We start from the raw sequence: 18,998 nt of genomic DNA on the forward strand, positions 1-18,998 counted from the left end.
TCAAGATCCATCTTAGATATCTTTAAGGCCCAGATTCCTTCTTTTCCACATAGCTCTGATTTTCATAGCATCTGAGGAAGGAACTATTCTTTTCCCTCAGAATCCCCAGGGTTTAACAGACTGCCTGGCACAAAATAGGAGTGCACTACAAATTAATCGACTAAAGACCACAGAATTATGGACAGTTAAAGTGGTGACCAGCTCTGTGCGGTGAGCTAAAAAAGCCCCCCAGGGCCAGGCGCCGTGTCTCACACCTGTAATCTTAGCACTCTGGGGGGCCGAGGTGGGTGGATCACAAGGTCAAGAGATTGAGACCATCCTGGCCAACATGGTGAAACCCCATCTCTACCAAAAATACAAAAATTAGCTGGGCATGGTGGTGCGCACCTGTATTCGCAACTACTCAGGAGGCTGAGGCAGGAGAATCACTTGAACCCGGGAGGCAGAGGTTGCAGTGAACTGAGATCGTGCCACTGCACTCCAGCCTGGCTACAGAGCCAGGCTCCATCTCAAAAAAATGCCCCCCACAAAAGATATCCATATCTGTAATCCCTGGAACCAGTGAATGTTACCTTATGTGGGTGTAAAAGGGTCTTTGCTGACGTGATTAAGGGTCTTGAGATGGAGAAATTGTTATGGCATATCGGGATGGACTCTAAATGTAATCATAGTTATCCTTACAAGAGACAGGCAGAGGGAAATCTGACAAGACAGAAGAGGATAAAGCTGCGTGAGACAGAGGCAGAGATTGGAGCCATGCAGCCACAAGCCAAGGGATACCAGCAGCCATGAGAAGCTGAAGGGCAAGGAAAGGATCCTTCCCTACAGCGGGGGTCCCTAACCCCCAGACCAGGAACTACCACTAGTCTGTGGCCTGTTAGGAACCAGGCCACACAGCAGGACATAAGCAGCTTGAGCAAGGGCAAGGCAGCTAAGCTTCGTCTGTATTTACAACCACTCCCCATCGCTCGCATTACCGCCTGAGCTCTGCCTCCTGTCAGATCTTCAGCTGCGTTAGATTCTCACAGAAGCAAGAATGCTGTTGAGAACTGCACATGAGAGGGATCTAGGCTGCACATTCCTTATGAGGCCCTAAGTCTTGATGATCTGTCACTGTCTCCCATCACCCCCAGATAGGACCATCTAGTTGCAAGAAAACAAGCTGAAGCCTCACACTGATTCTACATGATGGTGAGTTGTATAATTATCTCATTACACATTACCATGTAATAATAATAGAAATAAAGTGCACAATAAATGTAATGCGCTTGAATCATCCCAAAACTATCCCCTACCCCCACGCCCCTGGAAAAACTGTCTTCCACAAAACTGGTCCTTGGTCCCAAAAAGGTTGAGGACCGCTGCCCTACAGCCCTTAATTGCAACCCATTGATACCAATTTCAGACTTCTGGCCTCCAGAACTGTGAGAGAATAAATTTCTGTTGTTTTAAGCAACCATTTGTGGGAATTTGTTACAGCAGCCACAGGAAACTAATATCCCAGCAAATCTCAGAAATGCCAGAATTAAGAGTCTTCTTCAAATCTTAAAAGACATGCTTGGGGCAAATGAAAGGAACAAAATGAGAGACCACTAACACGCTGGTCTTAAAACATTCATGAAGTCTTCCTTTGGGTTTTCTTCTTACGGGAAGTGACCACATCTCACTGCTCCTTCCCTCCCCACAACACTGAGTTCAGAGCAGTCAACAGAAGCTTGCCAAGTGCTTGCTGTTTGTATTAAGGTATTGTAAACCTCTTCTCTAGAGGCCAGGGTTGCAGCACCCTTTACAACCCAGATCACAGTCCAGAAGTAAGTGAATAGCCTCCTGGGCATTTGAGAGAACAGTAGCCAAGACACAGGGGACTTCAGTCTGCAGGGACCCCAGGAGTTCTTCATTTACAAGACTTTATAACCTTAGGTCAGACATCTTCTGTTCTTCCAGGGGACTGGAGAGCCACAGCTTAAGATCCTTGGGGACATGGTGACTGCTGAACATGGATGCACTGAGAAGTGACAGCTGACAGTAGAATCCTATCCCAGCCACCACTCAGGGAGGCAAGACTGGTCCTGCAACCACCAAAAATTCCCAAGGGCTTTACTGTATGAGAGCCCAGCAGAGTTAGAGAAGGACAGAGGCGGCCCTTAGAGAGTATCTCGTCCAAAGTTCCCCAGATTACGAGTGAGGAAACTGACGTCAGGGAGGTTGAGCAAATTGCCCAGGAGCTGATGTTTCCAGAGATGGCTGTGAGTCATCAAAACGGGTTGTGGGCCACTCATTCAGCCACACCTAGGGAACACCTGCTGTATTCAATTCCGCTAACTTAGGCGGGGGTAAAAAGTCATGATTTTGATGGAAAAATGTTTTTCATGAAATATGATTCCATAAAAAGTTTCTATGCTTCAAGGAGTAAGCTACTGTTAACTGCAAAAACCAATTATGTAGAACAGCTTATTTTCCCCAAATGTCAGTAAAATGAGGTATTGCTGGTTTATACATCACACAGAAAGAAAATTTAGAGGATTTAACTCCAAGGATGAAAACAGACATGGATCATTGATTCCAAGCAGAATGGGTAAGTGCATGGATTATTCAACCATAATAAGATGGCAAAGGAAACTAAGATTTGGTGGGGAAGGAAGGAATGTCTCCCTCACCCGTGGATGCTGACATCAGGCAGGAGCATCACCATGCCAGCCCCCAGAATAATGCCAGAAACTACGCAGAAGGTGGGAAGGACATGACCTCGCCCAGGGAGCCACTTCCTAGCCTCTGGCCAAGCACCTGCTTTATGGGGTCGCCCAGAGAGCGCTGGTTTCCAGGTCTGCTTGCAGGGAGCTCCATGGGTGGTCAGCAGGGTGATGCAGGCCCAAGAGGACTGTTTGGATTTCAAGCAGGTACTTGGGGAAGGACTCCCTAAGAAGGATCCAGTAGAGCAGAATGAGTGAAGTGAGGAAGGAAGCTCTGGGGACAGATGTTATTTGGGGGAAGGGTACATTCAGGCAGAGGGAATGGCATGTGCAAAAGTCCCAAGACAGAGCTTTTTTTGTTTTGTTTTGTTTTGTTTTGAGATGGAGTCTTACTCTGTCACCCTGGCTGGAGTGCAATGGTGCGATCTCAGCTCACTGCAACCTCCGCCTCCCGGGTTCAAGTGATTCTCCTTCCTCAGCCTCCCAGGTAGCTGGGACTACAGGCATCCACCACCATGCCCAGCTAATTTTTGTATTTTTAGTAGAGCTGGGGTTTGGATTGTACCCTAGTCAGACATAGTCCCCTCCATTAACATCTCTGTGATGCTGGGCAAATCACTTCACCTCTGTAAGTATCAACTTCCTCTTCTGAAAAATGTGGATAGTAATCTTCCTTCCTTTTTCTCCTGCCCTCTCTTCCTTCCATGGATATCAGGAGTATTGAGTAAAAAACCATATGCAGAAGACCCTAAAGTGTCCAAAGCCCTAAACAATTTTCATAAAGTTGCATAGACTGCTGGGCGCACAGTGGCTCATGCCTGTAATCCCAGCACTTTGGGAGGCTGAGGTGGCCCAATCATTTGAGGTCAGGAGTTCGAGACCAGCCTGGCCAACACGGTGAAACCCTGTCCCTACTGAAAATACAAAAAAAATCAGCTGGGCATGGTGACACATGCCTGTAACCCCAGCTACTGGGGGAGGCTGAGGCAGGAGAATCACTTGAACCCAGGAGGCCGAGGTTGCAGTGAGCTGAAATCGCACCACTGCACTCCAGCCTGGGTGACAGAGTGAGACTCCGTCTCAAAAATAAATAAATAAATAAACTAATTAATTAATTAACTTAAATTAAAAAGTTGCATAGAACCAGCAAATCCAGTGATACTGCCATCACCAAGCTTACTACAGGGCAAACAGAGATCATGTACAGGACAGTGATGACTGGCACCACAGAGACACTGGGCTTTAGTGTTAATGAGCATCAATAATGTATTGCTAATAAGCCATTAATAATAAGACAATGAGAATGAATAGTAAATATCAATACAAAGTATCCACTTCAGCTCAGGGTCAGATAGATCACTCAAGAACAGAGTCTAAGTCAAGTGCATTGGCTCACACCTGCCATTCCAGCACTTTGGGGAGCTGAGGTGGGAGGACACTTGAGGCCAGGAGTTTGAGACCAGCCTGGGCAACACAGCAAAACCCTATCTCTACAAAAATAATAATAATAATAAATTATTTGCCAGGCATTGTGGCTTGCACCTGTGGTCCCTGCTACTTGGAAGGCTGAGGTGGGAGGATTGCTTGAGCCCAGAAGTTGGAGGTTACAATGAGGCATGATCATGCCACTGTACTCCAGCCTGGGTGACAGAAGGAGACCCCATCTCTAAAAGCAAGCAAGCAAGCAAGCAAGCAAGCAAGAAAGAAAGAAAGAAAGAAAGAAGGGAAGAAAGGAAGAAAGGAAGGAAGGAAGAAAGGAGAAGGAGGGAAGGAAGGAAGGGAGGGAAGGAAGAAAGAAAAGGAAGGAAGGAAGGAGAAGGAAGGAAGGAAGGTAGGAAGGCAGGGAAGGAAGAAAGAAAAGAAATAAAAGAAAAGAAAGGAAGGAAGGGAGGGAGGGAAGGAAGAAAGAAAAATGAAAGAAAGAAGAAAAGAAAGAAAGAGAAAGAGAATGAGAAGGAAGGAAGGAAAGAAAGAAAAGAAATAAATAAAGAGAGAGAAAGAAAGGAAGAAAAAAGAAAGGAAGGAAGAAAGAAAGGGAAGAGAGAGAAGGAAGGAAGGAAAGAAAGGAAGGGAAGAAAGAAAAAGAAAGAAAGAAAGAGAGGGAAAAAAGAAAAGAAAAGAAAACAATGGAGTCTCGTAATCACAATTGTACTCGTAATGATAACCATGGCGGCTAGCATTTCTTGAGCACTTACTGTCAGGCCCCGTGGAGGGAGCTGGTATGCTGGGTCTTGGTTGGGGGCTTGGTGAGGCGATGATGGCGGTGGAGAAGCTGGAAGTGAAATTGTGAACAGTTTCTCTTCTTAGGGAAGACAGGGAAGGAGAGGATAACCCAGAACTATAGGCCCCAAGAGTGGGTGCTACTAATATATCTTTCTTGTTCCCTACTGTAACCCTGAGTACCCAGCACAAAACTTGACACACTGTGATCACTCAAAAATGTTTGCTAAATGAACACAGAAGGGCCCTACCAGGGCATCCATATGCAAGGAACATGGATTTCTTGGTGTCCAGGGCCATATCTGGGCATAGCATTAGTTGGGTTAATTTGGTTCTGCATCCATGAACCTTCATTTCCCATCAATTCTTCTTCCACATAAAGAAGATTCATGTTGCGCGTCATGTTGGCTTGGCCCTAGAATGTGGATGATGTCCTTGCCATCATCAAAATCTCACAATCTGTGATGTGCACACACACACCTCACATCTCCTGGCTCCAGACTGGGAGTCCAGCCTTTTCAACAGAGCCAAGGCCCCTCCCTGCACTGGGTGTCCTCGCTCAGCATCCAAAGGGCTCAGGAGTCCACCACCTCCTGCCTGGGCCCCCTCAGCGAAGATCTGATTTTCTCATCATCTGGATAGTCTCAGCGACTCGCAGCAAAGGGATGAACCAAGCTGACCTTTCTGGAGGTTTGTTTAAAGCAGAACAATGTTTGTCTTGTCCAAACACTATGAATTACTCCAGAGAAGCCTGCCCAGTTTTACAATTCGCAGCTACAAACGGCTTACATAAATAGGGACTTGTCCCCCCCACTACCCCCCACCCCCGTACCTGATGGCTTCTCCTCCCCCTACCCACTTTCTTCCACTTTTCCAGGCCTTCTCTTTGCCCCTCCACCGCCCACTTCACACCTCCAAACCCCAGCATGCTGAAGGGGCAGGTGCTGGCATTCTGGGCCACAGCTCACACCTGGGTTATTGCTGGCATGGGTCCCCCTATGGCTGGCTGCTCTGTCCCTGGCGTGGGCAGATTTGCCTTGCCAAGGGGGGCCTCTGGGCACATTTGTACTGTCTGTGTGGGGCCTGCGGTGTGCAGTGTTAGGTCCAGCTGTGAAAGCACATTGGTAAGAGAAGGCCCCCAGGTTTGGGGGCTCAACATCCAGGCAGCCTGCAGTGCACTCTGGCCTCTCCTCATCTGGCTGGGTGCACAGTTCACCCTGCCGCTCCCTCATTGGCTGCACATTCTGGAGGATACTGGAGCATCTCCTAGAAATAGACCTCACCCACTATGGCCTCCAGTCTGGGAGGACACTGAAAAGACTGTTCTGCAGATCACATGTGACGCACATAGAACAAGCAAAGCCCATGGTCCTGGGAGAGAAGGGGCTGCTAAGTAAAGAACCTGATTTGGGCTGCATTCCCCTAAATATGGTCCTTATACCACCTGCATCAACATGCTTCAGGATGCTTGTTTAAAATGCAGCCTTCTGGGCCCCTCCCCAGACGTAGGGAAGCTGTGGGGCAGCGGTGGGGAGGAGGAGGGAGGGTGTGTGTGTGTATGTGTGTGTGTGTTGGGACGGGGTGGGGGGTGTTGGAAGTCTGATGCCCAGAGTCCGAGATTCACTGTTTACCATGAAATCCATTCTGGCTCAAGCCCTCTAATTAGCTGGGTGACAATTGCAAGTCACTTTAGGCCTCAATATCACTATCTGTATAATGGCTCTAGAATCTGTGGGAGGATGTTTCCAACTCTTAGAAAGCATGATTTCAAGGACAGCTGGATATCAGAACCCGAAAGCCACAAGGGGTGGGTGGAGGCAGCCTGAGAGAAAATCTGGGAGTCGCTAAAGCTCCCAGGAGAGATGTTGGTGAAGACGTGGAGAGATGCGGGGGAGGTGCAGCAAGGTTGGTGGCCAGTGGTGGGAGCGGTGCCTGGGATCCTTCTACTGAGAGCCCCCTTACTTAGGGCCACATGTGATCTCATTTTATCCTTGTTTTGCAAATGAGGAAACAGACACAGAGGGGAGGGATGACTTCCACTCAGAAGTTGATGAGTAGTACGGGGATTCCATCTCCCTTACACACCTGGGACACGCATCTGGCCATTCCAGAAACTCCCCTTCGTCCCAGCTGTGTCGGGTGCCCGTTCTGCCTCTCAACCGAGCTAAGATTTCGCCATAGAGCCACAGCTCTTTCTCTTCTCCCAGTGGCAGGATTCCACTGGGTGAAAGGGCCCAGGGCCAAGTCGGCCGGGTGAGGTGGATACACGCTGAACCCCGAAGACGGGAAAATCCAGAGTCTGGAGCTTCACCTGGCTAGAGCCGAGCCAGCCCTACCCACTGGAGGCGCCACAGCCTGGCTGGAGGCGCTAATCCAGAGGACCGCGCCGCGAGCGCAGGATCCCGCTGCACCAGTGGGCTGGGGGTGCCGCAACAGGAAGGCCCCAGCATTCAAACTCCGTAGGCCGTACGTGCCCAACACTTAGCGCGTCACCGGATCCAGAAGGGATCAAAGGATAAAGCCTCAGCAGATGTCCCCAGGCGGACCCGAGGGTCCCAACAGGGGTGGCGAGCAGGAGGCCGGGGAAGACACCGTGTCACCTTCCAGGCCGCGAGGGCGAAGGGGCTGATAGCACAAGGAACTCGGAATAAAAAGTCTGTGCAGGTCGACCCTGTTTCTACTATCTATGCTTGTGCATTGAACTCCATTCACAATTTGGGAGCCCCAGAAGCTTGCCGTGTCGCCTCGGGCACGCTCCGGAGGGTCTGGGCCGCGGGCCCTCCTCTTTGGCGAACCTCGGGGGTTTTGGACGGACGCTCCCGAGCCCCAGCTCCGCCGTCCGCGCCTTGAGCAGTCGCCTGCGCCTCCTTCTAGATGCGCGTTTGATTTTCTAATCAATCTCTTTGTCCCCTGCGGCCTTCACCCGAGTCTCCAGTTTCCCCGTTTCCCTCGGCCCCCGCCTGGGTCCAGCTCTCGCCCGACTTTCCCGTCGAAGGCACTCGAGTGAGTGATTCCCGGGAGCCGAGGCCGAGGCCGGCGGGTCCGCGGCGCGGGCCGGAGCTGTATGGAAATGGCCAGAGGAGCCGGCGGGCGCGGCGGCGATTTATTCTGGGAGTGACAGCCCCTTTGAGCGCTCGGCGAATGGCATTTTCTGTCTGTGAAAGCCTTTCTTCCCACCTCTGTTCAGATTAGCCCGGGGGATGAATGCACCCATTATCCAGCCCGCTGACCATTCTGAAACGCCAAATTAATTACTAAGCACTGAATCAGGCGCCGGGGCCGGGGCACCGGGAGGTGTGAAAATAGCGAGCGGCTGGAGATGGGGAAAGCGAGGGGTGCAGCGCCGAGGGGGCCGGGCGGGGTGGCCCGGGGCGCGGGCGCGGCGGGGCCGGGGCTGGCTTGGCCGGCCGCCGAGCGCGACCTGCCGGCGTGACCGTGCGCGACCGCGGGGCGAGCGGGCTACAAAGGACCCGGGCGGGCAGGAAGGCGCGGAGCCGGGGTCGCGGCCCGGAGCAGGCTGGGGCTCGCCGAGACCGCGGCCAGAGCGCGCCAAGTGCGCAGGACGCGGGGCTGGGGCTCTGGCGTGCGCCCCTCGCCGCGCACCAGTGCCTACTTTTCCACGCACCGCCCGGGATGGCCGCCCCCAGACGGCCCGGGCCCGCGGCCACCCCCGCCATCCCCGCGCAGGCTCTACGCCGCTCCAGCTGCCCTCCGAGGCCTTCAAGAAAACTTGGGCGCCGCCCTCCGACCGCAGCCCCAGCCAGAGCTTCCCGAGCGCGGGGCAGCCGCGGGCCGCCCCCACCCGGCCGCGACTCGGGATCCGCGGGTGGCACTTACCTCCCCGAGGCGCCGGCGGCAGCGGGAGGCGAGCTCTCCGCGGCTCCCGCTCGAGTGCGCGGGGCACGGAGGAGCGCGCGCCTTTAAGACTCTTCCCCGAGACTCCGCCAGGTGGTGTCACGCCGGCCCGGCCCTCGCGGCTCCTCGCCCCGCGGCCACCCGGCTCCCCTGCCCATCGCGGGCAGAACACCAGCCTCCCGCTCGCACCCTGCGCCCCGCCGCTCGGGCTCCAGTGGAGCTGGGCCAAGATAGAATGCGTGTAACTTGGGACACACAACTATCCAACAGAAAGCCACCCAACCTACACACTCTAGCTTTGGTTTGTCTGGGGGTTGCAGGGGTCTTTTTGTTTGTCTGTTTGTTTGACCGAGTGCTAGGGGTAAAAATGGGGAGGAGAGAGCTGAGAAATCTGACCCAAGGACGTGCGATCATGTCCCCACTGCCATCACCAGCGACAAACCTCAATTCCATGCTAACTGGTCTTTTTGCCCTTCATCCAAGATGGTCCGCTGACACGCCTCCCCCAATTACCATTAAAATGACTGAAGAGATAAAATAGAGGGAGAACTGTCGCCACTTAACACTAGGGGAATGCGTCATTCACACTCCTGAAACTTAGAAAAGTTTAAGAGGACCCGAGGGATGGCTGAAGGAACTCCACATTCATCAGGCGAGAAGCAGGAGCCGGCCTGGGAATCCCCAGCACAACACTCCCCCGGTGCGCCTCCTCCAAGCTCTGGGTACGTGTGACAGTTCACCCGCGAGGCCGGCGCCTGGGAATCTCTGCCGAGCTTAAGGCTGCTGGAGGACACAGGTTTGCCGGCATAAACTAGGACCCTAGCTTCAGGCCATTATTAAAATTTTACATCATATGCTTGCTCTTTGAAGAATCATTTTTTGACATTGGCATTGTGATTTCAAACTACGTTCATAATTAACTCAGTTTTTCTCTTTTTTTGGTAGTGGGTGTGTGTGGGGGTGGGGGGCGGTGGGGGCGCAGGGTCCTGCTCAGTCATCCTGGCTGGAGTGCAGTACAGTGGCGGGATCATGGCTCACTGCAGCCTTGACCTCCCAGGCTCAAGAGATCCTCCCATCTCAGTCTCCCGAGTAGCTGAAACCACAGGTGCATGCCACCACGCCCGGCTAATTTTTAAAACACTTTTTATTTTGTAGAGACAAGGTCTCAATGAGTTGCCCAGGCTGGTTTGGAACTTCTGGCCTCAAGTGATCCTTCCATCTTGGCCTCTCAAAGTGTTGGGAATACAGGTGTAAGCCACTGCACCCAGCCTTCTAACTCAGTTTTTCTGCCTACATTGTTTATTGTCATTTCATTTATGTAAATGACTTCCTCATTCCTGAGTTCCTTATTTTGATTAATTTCTCACACCACTGAAATGCTACTTTGAGTAACCCTTGGGGGAAGGGTGGATGGACGGTGGATTTTTTGAGTCTTCGCATGTCTCAGATTGTCTGTTACTTTATACACAGACAGTAGTTAGATATAAGAGTCTAGGGTCATAATCCTTTATTTACACTTCAACTCTCTAAAATAAGCATGTTGCTAGCGTTAAACAGGGAAGCAAATGTAAAGCACTTACCGTGTCCTGCACCTAAGACGTAGTAGAGGATCCATGACTAACTATTTATGACTATCCTTTATTAGTTATTGATTCATTGTCTGTCTTGTGCTTTTTTTTTTTTTTTTTTTTTTTTGACAGGGCCTTGCTCTGTCCCCAGGCTGGAGCTCAGTGGTGCGATCGCAGTTCACTGAAGCCTTGAACTCTTGGGCCCAAGGGATCCAAACCTTGGTCCAAGATGGTCCACTGACACACCTCCCCCAATAACCATTAAAATGACTGAAGGGATAAATAGAGAACCGTCGCCTCCTGTGTAGCTGGGACCACTGTCATGCCTGGCTAATTTTTCAATTTTTTTGTAGAATCAAAAAATCTTTTTGATTCTTTCTTTTCTTTTTTGACGGAGTCTCGCTCTGTTGCCCAGGCTAGAGTGCAGTGGCGCTATCTTGGCTCACTGCAAGCTCCCCTTCCTGGATTCACGCCATTCTCCGGCCTCAGCCTCCCAAGTAGCTGGGACTACAGGCGCCTGCCACCATGCCCAGCTAATTTTTTGTATTTTTTTTTTTTTTAGTAGAGACGGGGTTTCACCGTGTTAGCCAGGATGGTCTTGATCTCCTGACCTCATGATCTGCCTGCCTCAGCCTCCCAAAGTGCTGGGATTACAGGTGTGAGCCACCGCACCCAGCCTTGATTCTTTCTTTGTTGCCCAGGCTGGTCTCAAACTCCTGGGCTCAAGTGGTCCTCCTGCCTCAGCCTACCAAAATGTTGGGATTACAGGCATGAGCTGCTGCACCCAGCATCTTCTGGTTTTATGGTTAAAGAAATTTCTCCTAGGTTTTATAGAAGACTCTCTATCTCTCTTTTTATGCCATCTGGCTTTAATTTCCTTTCTTTCTTTAAAGAAAAAAAAATCTATAGGTTCTGTTACTGCCTCCTTTACTAATTGTGACCTTGAGATAGTTTCTTATTCTCTTAACACATTCGTTGCTTCTCCTATAAAATGAACAAATTGGACCACATGGTTGTTTGGTACCATCCAGCTTTAATAGGCTGGGTGTTTATTTGCCTATGATTAAAAAGCAACAGCCCTGCCACAATGAAAAACCAATTCACAATGATTAGGATGGCTGTAATAAAAAAGACAGATAATAACAAGTGTTGGCGAGGATATAGAGAAATTGGAACCCTTATACCTCGTTGGTAAGAATGTAGACTGGTGCAGCCATTGGAAATACTCTGGCAATTCCTCAAAGGTTAAATGTAAAGTTACATATTTACATATGACCCAGCAACTGCAATGCTAGGAATACATCCAAAAGAAATGAAAACACATGTCCACACAAAAACTTATACACAAATGTTTATAACAGAATTATTCACAATAGCCGTAAACTGGAAACAACCCAAATGTCCATCAACTAATGATTGGATAAACAAAATGCAATATATCCATACGATGGAATATTATTCAGCCATTAAGAAGAATAAAGAATTGATACATGCTGCAAAGTGGATGAACCTTGAAAACATTATGCTAAGTGAAAGGAGCCAGTCAAAAAATACGACTGTGGGCCGGGCGCAGTGGCTCACGCCTGTAATCCCAGCACTTTGGGAGGCTGAGGTGGGTGGATCACGAGGTCAAGAGATCGAGACCATCCTGGTCAATATGGTTAAACCCCACCTCTACTAAAAAATACAAAGATTAGCTGGGCACGGTGGTGCGCGCCTGTAGTCCCAGCCACTCAGGAGGCTGGGGCAGGAGAATCTCTTCAACCTGGGAGGCGGAGGTTGCAGTGAGCCGAGATCACGCCATTGCACTGCAGCCTGGCGACACAGTGAGACTCCATCTCAAACAAACAAACAAACAAACAACAACAACAACAACAAAAAAATTGTATGGTTCCAGTTATAATGAAATGTCCAAAATAGGCAAATCCATAAAGACACAAAGTAGATTTGTGGTTGCCAGGGCTAGAGATAGGAGTTGGGGGTAACGGGGAATGAATTCTAATAGTAACCTGGTTTCCTTTAGGGGTGATAAAATTGATTACGGTGATGGTTGCAGAACTCTGTGAATATATTAAAAACAATTGAATTGTAAATTTTAAATGGATGAATTTTATGGTATATGAATATCTCAACTCAGATGTTATATAAATAAAAATACTTATTGAACATTCAATACCTGTCAGGTCCTGGGGTAAATACTGGTGACACAGAAGTGAACAGGGAATGTGTACTTTTCCTTCACGAAGCTTGCAACATAATTAGGGATTCAGCCATTCTAGAGCCCTTCGTTGCCAAAAGAATGAAACACCCTCCTCACACAGTAGGCACAAAGATTCCCATGGTCCATACAATGGCAAGACTCTTCTAGATCTTACCATGTCCTAATACTAGGTACTCTCTTTCTAGTCCTCCTCTTCTTCTTCTTTTTTTTTTTTTTTTTGAGATGGAGTTTCGCTCTTGTTGCCCAGGCTGGAGTGCAATGGAGAATCTTGGCTCACTGAAATCTCTGCCTCCTGGGTTCGAGCGATTCATCTGCCTCAGCCTCCCGAGTAGCTAGGATTACAGGCATGCGCCACCACGCCCAGCTAATTTTGTATTTTTAGTAGAGACAGGGTTTCTCCATGTTGGTCAGGTTGGTCTCGAACTCCCGACCTCAGGTGATCCGCCCACCTTGGCCTCCCAAAGTGCTGGAATTACAGGTGTGAGCCACTGAGCACACCATCCTTTCTCTCTGTCTTTGTAACCCTACTGCCCTGAAAGAGATGGCTGAAGGTAGCCCTATGTTCACAGTACAGCCTTTGACTCTCAGAATAGTGTCTCCCAAGAGAGCAGCTACTTGCAAGTCCATAGCAGACTGATTAATTTTTTAATTGTATTATTATTATTTTTTGAGACAGGGTCTCACTCTGTTACCCAGGCTGGAGTGCAGTGCTGCAATCTCAGCTCACTGCAACTTCCATCTCAGGGCCCAAGTGATCCTCCCACCTCAGCCTCCAAAGTAGCTGGGACTACAGCTGTGTGCCACCATGCCCAGCTTATAGCAGGGTGATTAAAAGCAGCAACTGTGGAGCCAGTCCACTAGGCTTCAAATCCCAGCTCTGCCTCTCTACTCACTACTTGCCTCGGTTTCCTCATGGGCAAAAAGGAGATAACAGTGACTATATGTCATAAAGATTTTGTGAGTTCTGCAGGAGTTAATGCACTTATAGGCACCCTATAAGTGCATTAGCTGATAATATTCATGTTATTATTGCCTACCCATCTGCAAATGAAGGTGCCTCAACCCATCTCACCGATCTGCTACTTTCCCGTAGTCCACCAGGTGGCGCAGGCGCACCACCTCGGGCAACAAAAATGGCCCCCAGGTGGCTCGCACAGTAAATGCTGGGCTTGGAGAAACGATGCAAATAGTTTGCTAGTGCTGTGGGTCCATCTGTGAGTTATATATAACGATATCAACTATAATGGAACAAATTTTTTCTAATCAGCTCCACTCACTAAAAAAGGTTTTCTTCTATTTAGAGAAAATAGTGGATGTCTACAAATAAAGGGCATGGTTTGGGTAAAGCGTTAGCTCCATGTGGACTCATGTACTGCCATCCAACCAAGGCAGTGATGCACCTGTCTGAGTTTTCCCACAGCATCATCCTCTTTTTTTGTAACAAATATTCTATAACACACCCTTGGCTGGGCGCGGTGGCTCACGCCTGTAATCTCAGCACTTTGGGAGGCCGAGGCAGGCAGATCACTTCAGGTCAAGAGTTTGAGAACAGCCTGGCCAACTTGGTGAAACCCCATCTCTACTAAAAATACAAAAATTAGCCAGGCGTGGTGGCGGGCACCTGTAATCCCAGCTACTTGGGGGCTGAGGCAGGAGAATCGCCTGAACCCGGGACACAGAGGTTGCAGTGAGCCAAGATTGCGCCACTGCACTCCAGCCTGGACGACAGGGCGAGACTCCATCTCAAAAAAATAAATAATTAAAAACAATAAAATATATGACACACCCCTTTATCATATTGCCTTCCAACATCCATAATTTCCTCCACTATGTCAACACAATATGAAGAAGAAGAAGCCAAGTATAATAAAATAACATGGGCTGGGCACAGTGGCTCACACCTGTAATCCCGTCATTTTTGGGAGGCCGAGGCAGGTGGGTTGCTTGAGGTCAGGAGTTCGAGATCAGCCTGGACAACATGGTGAAACCCTGTCCCTACTAAAAATACAAAAAATTAGCCGGATGTGGTGGCACACACCTATAGTCCTAGCTACTCAAGAGGCTGAGGCAGGAGAATCACTTGAACAAGGGAGGCAGAGGTTGCAGTGAGCCGAGATTGTGCCACCGCACTCCAGCCTGGGTGATAGAGTGAGGCTCCGTCTCAAAAATAAATAAATAAAATAAAATAACACACATTCCAATATGTAAATGCTTGGGCACAACTACGTTAGATGACATACTGAAGTAGTCAGCTGCTTGCATCTAGGTGTAGCATTACCAAGAACACCATAGTAACAAATGAGGTCTGATAGAGATGTGTTGCTCTGGTAATTCCAACACCTAGAGCACCTAGAGTGGCATTGCCCCAGGTAACGTGATTTTCCAAAGTAGGCAACAGCACTTGGTAAAGTTGCCTTCCTGGAAACTGCAGTGTATGTTAAAATTGTGAAAACCTAACCAAACCAAACCTTTGTGTACATAGACAAAATAAAGGTAGGCTCTGAGCACAGATTATATTTTATCTACATGAATATCCAGTGGGGTATCTAAAAGTTGTAGGGGAAGGCTGACAACCCTTTCCTGTGCACAATGGTTGCTTACATGCATTGACGACATATAGCACCTCTGGTCCCTGACAACTAAATGGTAGTAGTGACTGCCAATCACTATGACAGCCAAAGCCACGACCCCCCAAATCTCTAAATGAACAATAGCATCTCCATTGAGAACCACTAGTCCAGGGTCAAAATCCCTTTGGACATGTCTACCAAAGCTGGCACTTGGTCTGCTTGAGGCTAAACTTGTAAAAGACATTTGATTTGTTCTAGCTGTCACAAATACACTTGCCAAGACTCAAAGGGGGCTATAGAGAGAGGGAGGCTGTGGGATGGGGCCTTTTCCTCTGAGTATCTCCCTTCGTATTAGCTTTTTGTCCAGAAAGCACAGACCCAAGGGAAGCTGGCCTCATGTGCCAATCTGAGGCACAACCCTGTGGTCTTTTTGAGGCTTTTCCTGAAACCCAGCTGGGAAGTAAATCAGTACAGACATAATCCTGATTTTAGCCACAGGGGCCAGGGCCTCTGACCAAACCCCTGGCTTAGGAGAATTTCCTGCTATACATTTGCTTGGCATGTCAATCTCAAACTATTCTTGCTCTGCCCGCTCAGGGATGGGGTTAGTGAGACCATGGCTCCTTGGGATGAGGTTTTGACGTTGGCATGTGCAGGCTTGCTCACTGGGCTCCATTAATTATATTCACCTCCACCTGCTACAGGGCTTTTTCCGGTCTGTACATCTGGCCCTTCCTTTCTCTCTGCAGTTCTAGCACCTCCCTGCCCCCTTCAGCTTTCGGCTTGCTTGTCTCGAGAGGCAGGTATGACATGACCCAATCCCCTCGCTGGTATTCCTGGAATTCAGCTGGTTTAGCAAAGCAAGGATGAAGTCCCTCCTGAGCAGGGCAGCTGCATCTTTCTGTACACATTCCATCACTTCTGCCAACTGATGTCTCCGGGCCAGCTGGTCATCCACAACATGGATTTTGATGCCTCAAGAATTCCCTCCCAGACTCCCTGGCCTGAAAAGGGCAGCTGAAGGGCCCAGAAGCCCTTCATCAGAAGCCCATCATCAAACAAAGGGGTCAGAAGCCTGTGACTTTGGATTTCTGCCAATAGACAAGCGTCCAGATGGCCTCTGACCCAGGCATCCATGCACCTGCAGCTGTAAACCTATGTGGTTTATCCAGTGCACAGACATTAATTGACCACCTTTGGTATGCCAGGCACTATGGACACAGCAGGAACCAGACAGACACAGTCCCTGCTCTCCTAAGGTTTACGGTCTACAGGGAAAGGCAGGCAGATGTTCAATAAACTGTAACACAAACAGCTGTGCAATTGCAACTATGATGAGCATTACGAGGAAGTGCAGGGGCCATGTGACAGAGTATAACAAAGGCTGGGTAGGCTAGGGGCCTGGGATGTGGAGGCATCACTGAGGAAGTGACATTTAAGTTGAAACATGAGGGAAGAGAAGGTGTTACCCAGGTGAAGAGAGTGGGAAAGAGCCTTCCCAGTCCGGGGAACAGCAGAGGTGAAAACTCTAATCTGCAAGGCAGCTTGACATGATCAAGAAATCATAATAGTTGTCATGTATTGATTGCTCACTATATGCCCAGCCTGTTCTAAGAGCTTTCTTTACAAGTATAGTTTTTCTAATGGCCACCGTGCTACGAAATAAGGAACTAGCATCCTCATTTTACAAATGAGGAAATTGAGGCACAGAGAGGTTAAGTAATTGCCCCCAAATCCCATAGCTACAAAATGAGGGAGCTACAAATTGAGGCACTGACAGGTTAAGTAATTATCCCCAAATCCCACAGACTACCATTGGATCCAGGTAGTCTGACTCCAGAGACGGTATCCTTAACCCCTATGTCAGAATCCCCTGTGAAGATAAAAAGTCATGATGTCATAGCAGCAATATGTATTGTTGGACATGTATAAAGCGGCTGATGAAACCACATTCATAGTAGAAGGGTATCTTAACTACATCTTCTTATTTTCTGTATTCTTGATGCTTTGGGGTCTGGGGTTTGCTGATCCTGGAGGGACTGTCCCTTCCAGGGTTAGCTAATCCCTAGAGATGGCAAAGACTACGCTGTGAGCACACCTTTGATATGCAAACCAACCAATCCAGAGCCCACACCCAAACTCTCACAACTTGAGCTGCCATCCTCTTGTCCTAGTCACCCCAGGGCCAGGTGTCAGACAACTAGAGACATCCCCTATACCTCGGACCCCGCCAAAATTACTCACACTTGCCAATCCTAAACCTTGCCTTGCCTGCCTTTCCCTCCGAAACCATAGTTAAGGCCCCTGCCCTGATTTCCTCTTGCTCCTTCTGCCTCTTGCCCAACCCTGGGCTCCCCCGTGTGGCCCTGTGTGGCATGGCATGTCCCTTCCACTCCGGAACTGTGAGTAGCAAACTCTTTTTTCAATGGTAGTTGTCTCCTGATCTGCTGTCCTCAGCATTACCTGAATAATAAGACAACCTACATTTTTTTTTTTTTTTGAGACAGAGTCTTGGTCTTATTGCTGAGGCTGGAGTGCAATAGCAAGATCTCGGCTCACTGCAACCTCCACCTCCTGGGTTCAAGCAATTCTCCTGCCTCAGCCTTCTGAATGGCTGGGGTTACAGGCACCCACCACCACACGTGGCTAATTTTTTTGTATTTTTAGTGGAGACGGGGTTTCATCATGTTGGCCAAGCTGGTCTCGAACTCCTGACCTCAGGTGATCCGCCCACCTCAGCCTCCCAAAGTGCTGGGATTACAGGCGTGAGCCGCTGCACCCAGCCAACACAACCTACATTTTGAAACAAAGGGACCCTTGGATGTTTAGCTGAGGCTCAGGGAGGGGAAGCCCAGAAGTGGAATTAAACCCCAGGTCTCCAGGCTCCTGCCCTGATGCATGTTTTACTATGCTTCCCAGGAAGGTCATGAGGGAGGGACAGGGACAAGTTTGGGGTGAAAAGGAATAAACCTTGTTTTTTGAGACAGGGTTTCACTCTATCACTCAGGCTGGAATACAGTGGCTCAATCACAGCTCTCTGCGGCCTCCCCTTCCTGGACTCAGGCCATCCTCCCACCTCAGCCTTCCAAGTAGCTGGGCTAAATGTGTGTGCCACCACACCTGGCTTTTTTTTTTTTTTTTTTTTTTTTGTAGCAATGAGGTCTTGCTATGTTGCCAAGGCTGGGAAATCAGACTCTTTCTTTAAAAAGGGAAAAAGAATCTGATTTGTAGGAGCAAACAGAGTCATGATGGGAGAAAGAAAGTGGAGTTGGTGTTTGGGTAAGTGGACGCAAGGAGAGAAAGAATTTTATTCATTTTATCAATTTCATACCAATTATTAATAATAGCACAATCTTACTTGGTACTTACTATGGGCCGGGTACTCTTCTAGGTGCTTTCTGTGTAGTATGTCATTTAACCCAAATAACAACCCTATAAGGTCAGGGCTATTATCTCCACTTGGGAGATGAGGAAACTGAGGCATGGATTCTAAATGACTCACCTAACGTTAAACGGAACCTAAGTAAGTGGCAGTGGTGGGTTTTCTTTTCTTTGAGACAGAGTCTTGCTCTGTCACCCAGGCTGCAGTGCAGTGGCATGATCTCGGCTCACTGCAACCTCCGCCTCCTGGGTTCAAGCAATTCTCCTGCCTCAGCCTCCCCAGTAGCTGAGATTACAAGTATGCGCCACCACGCCTGGCAAATTTTTGTATTTTTAGTAGAGATGGGGTTTCACCATGTTGGCCAGGCTGGTCTCAAACTCCTGGCCTCACGCGATCCGCCCCCCTGGACCTCCCAAAGTGCTGAGATTACAGGCGTGAGCCACCGCGCCCAGCCTCAGGGGTGGGTTTTCTGATTCAAGTTGTCTGGAGTCT

At 49.2% G+C, this 18,998-nt stretch overlaps 1 protein-coding gene across 1 annotated transcript in view; it reads right to left on the reverse strand.

Moving 5' to 3' along the window:
• The window catches only part of NTN1 (netrin 1), a 240,492-nt gene extending 231,693 nt beyond the window's left edge, over window positions 1–8,799 (reverse strand). The window contains exon 1 of the mRNA XM_024350490.3: window positions 8,748–8,799. The gene's annotated coding sequence lies outside the window, so the exon portion shown is untranslated. The remainder of the gene's footprint in view (window positions 1–8,747) is intronic.
• Between the last annotated feature and the right edge of the window lie 10,199 nt (window positions 8,800–18,998).

The sequence above is a fragment of the Pan troglodytes genome, chromosome 19 (genome assembly GCF_028858775.2).
Source record: "Pan troglodytes isolate AG18354 chromosome 19, NHGRI_mPanTro3-v2.0_pri, whole genome shotgun sequence".
Classification (NCBI taxonomy): domain Eukaryota; kingdom Metazoa; phylum Chordata; class Mammalia; order Primates; family Hominidae; genus Pan; species Pan troglodytes.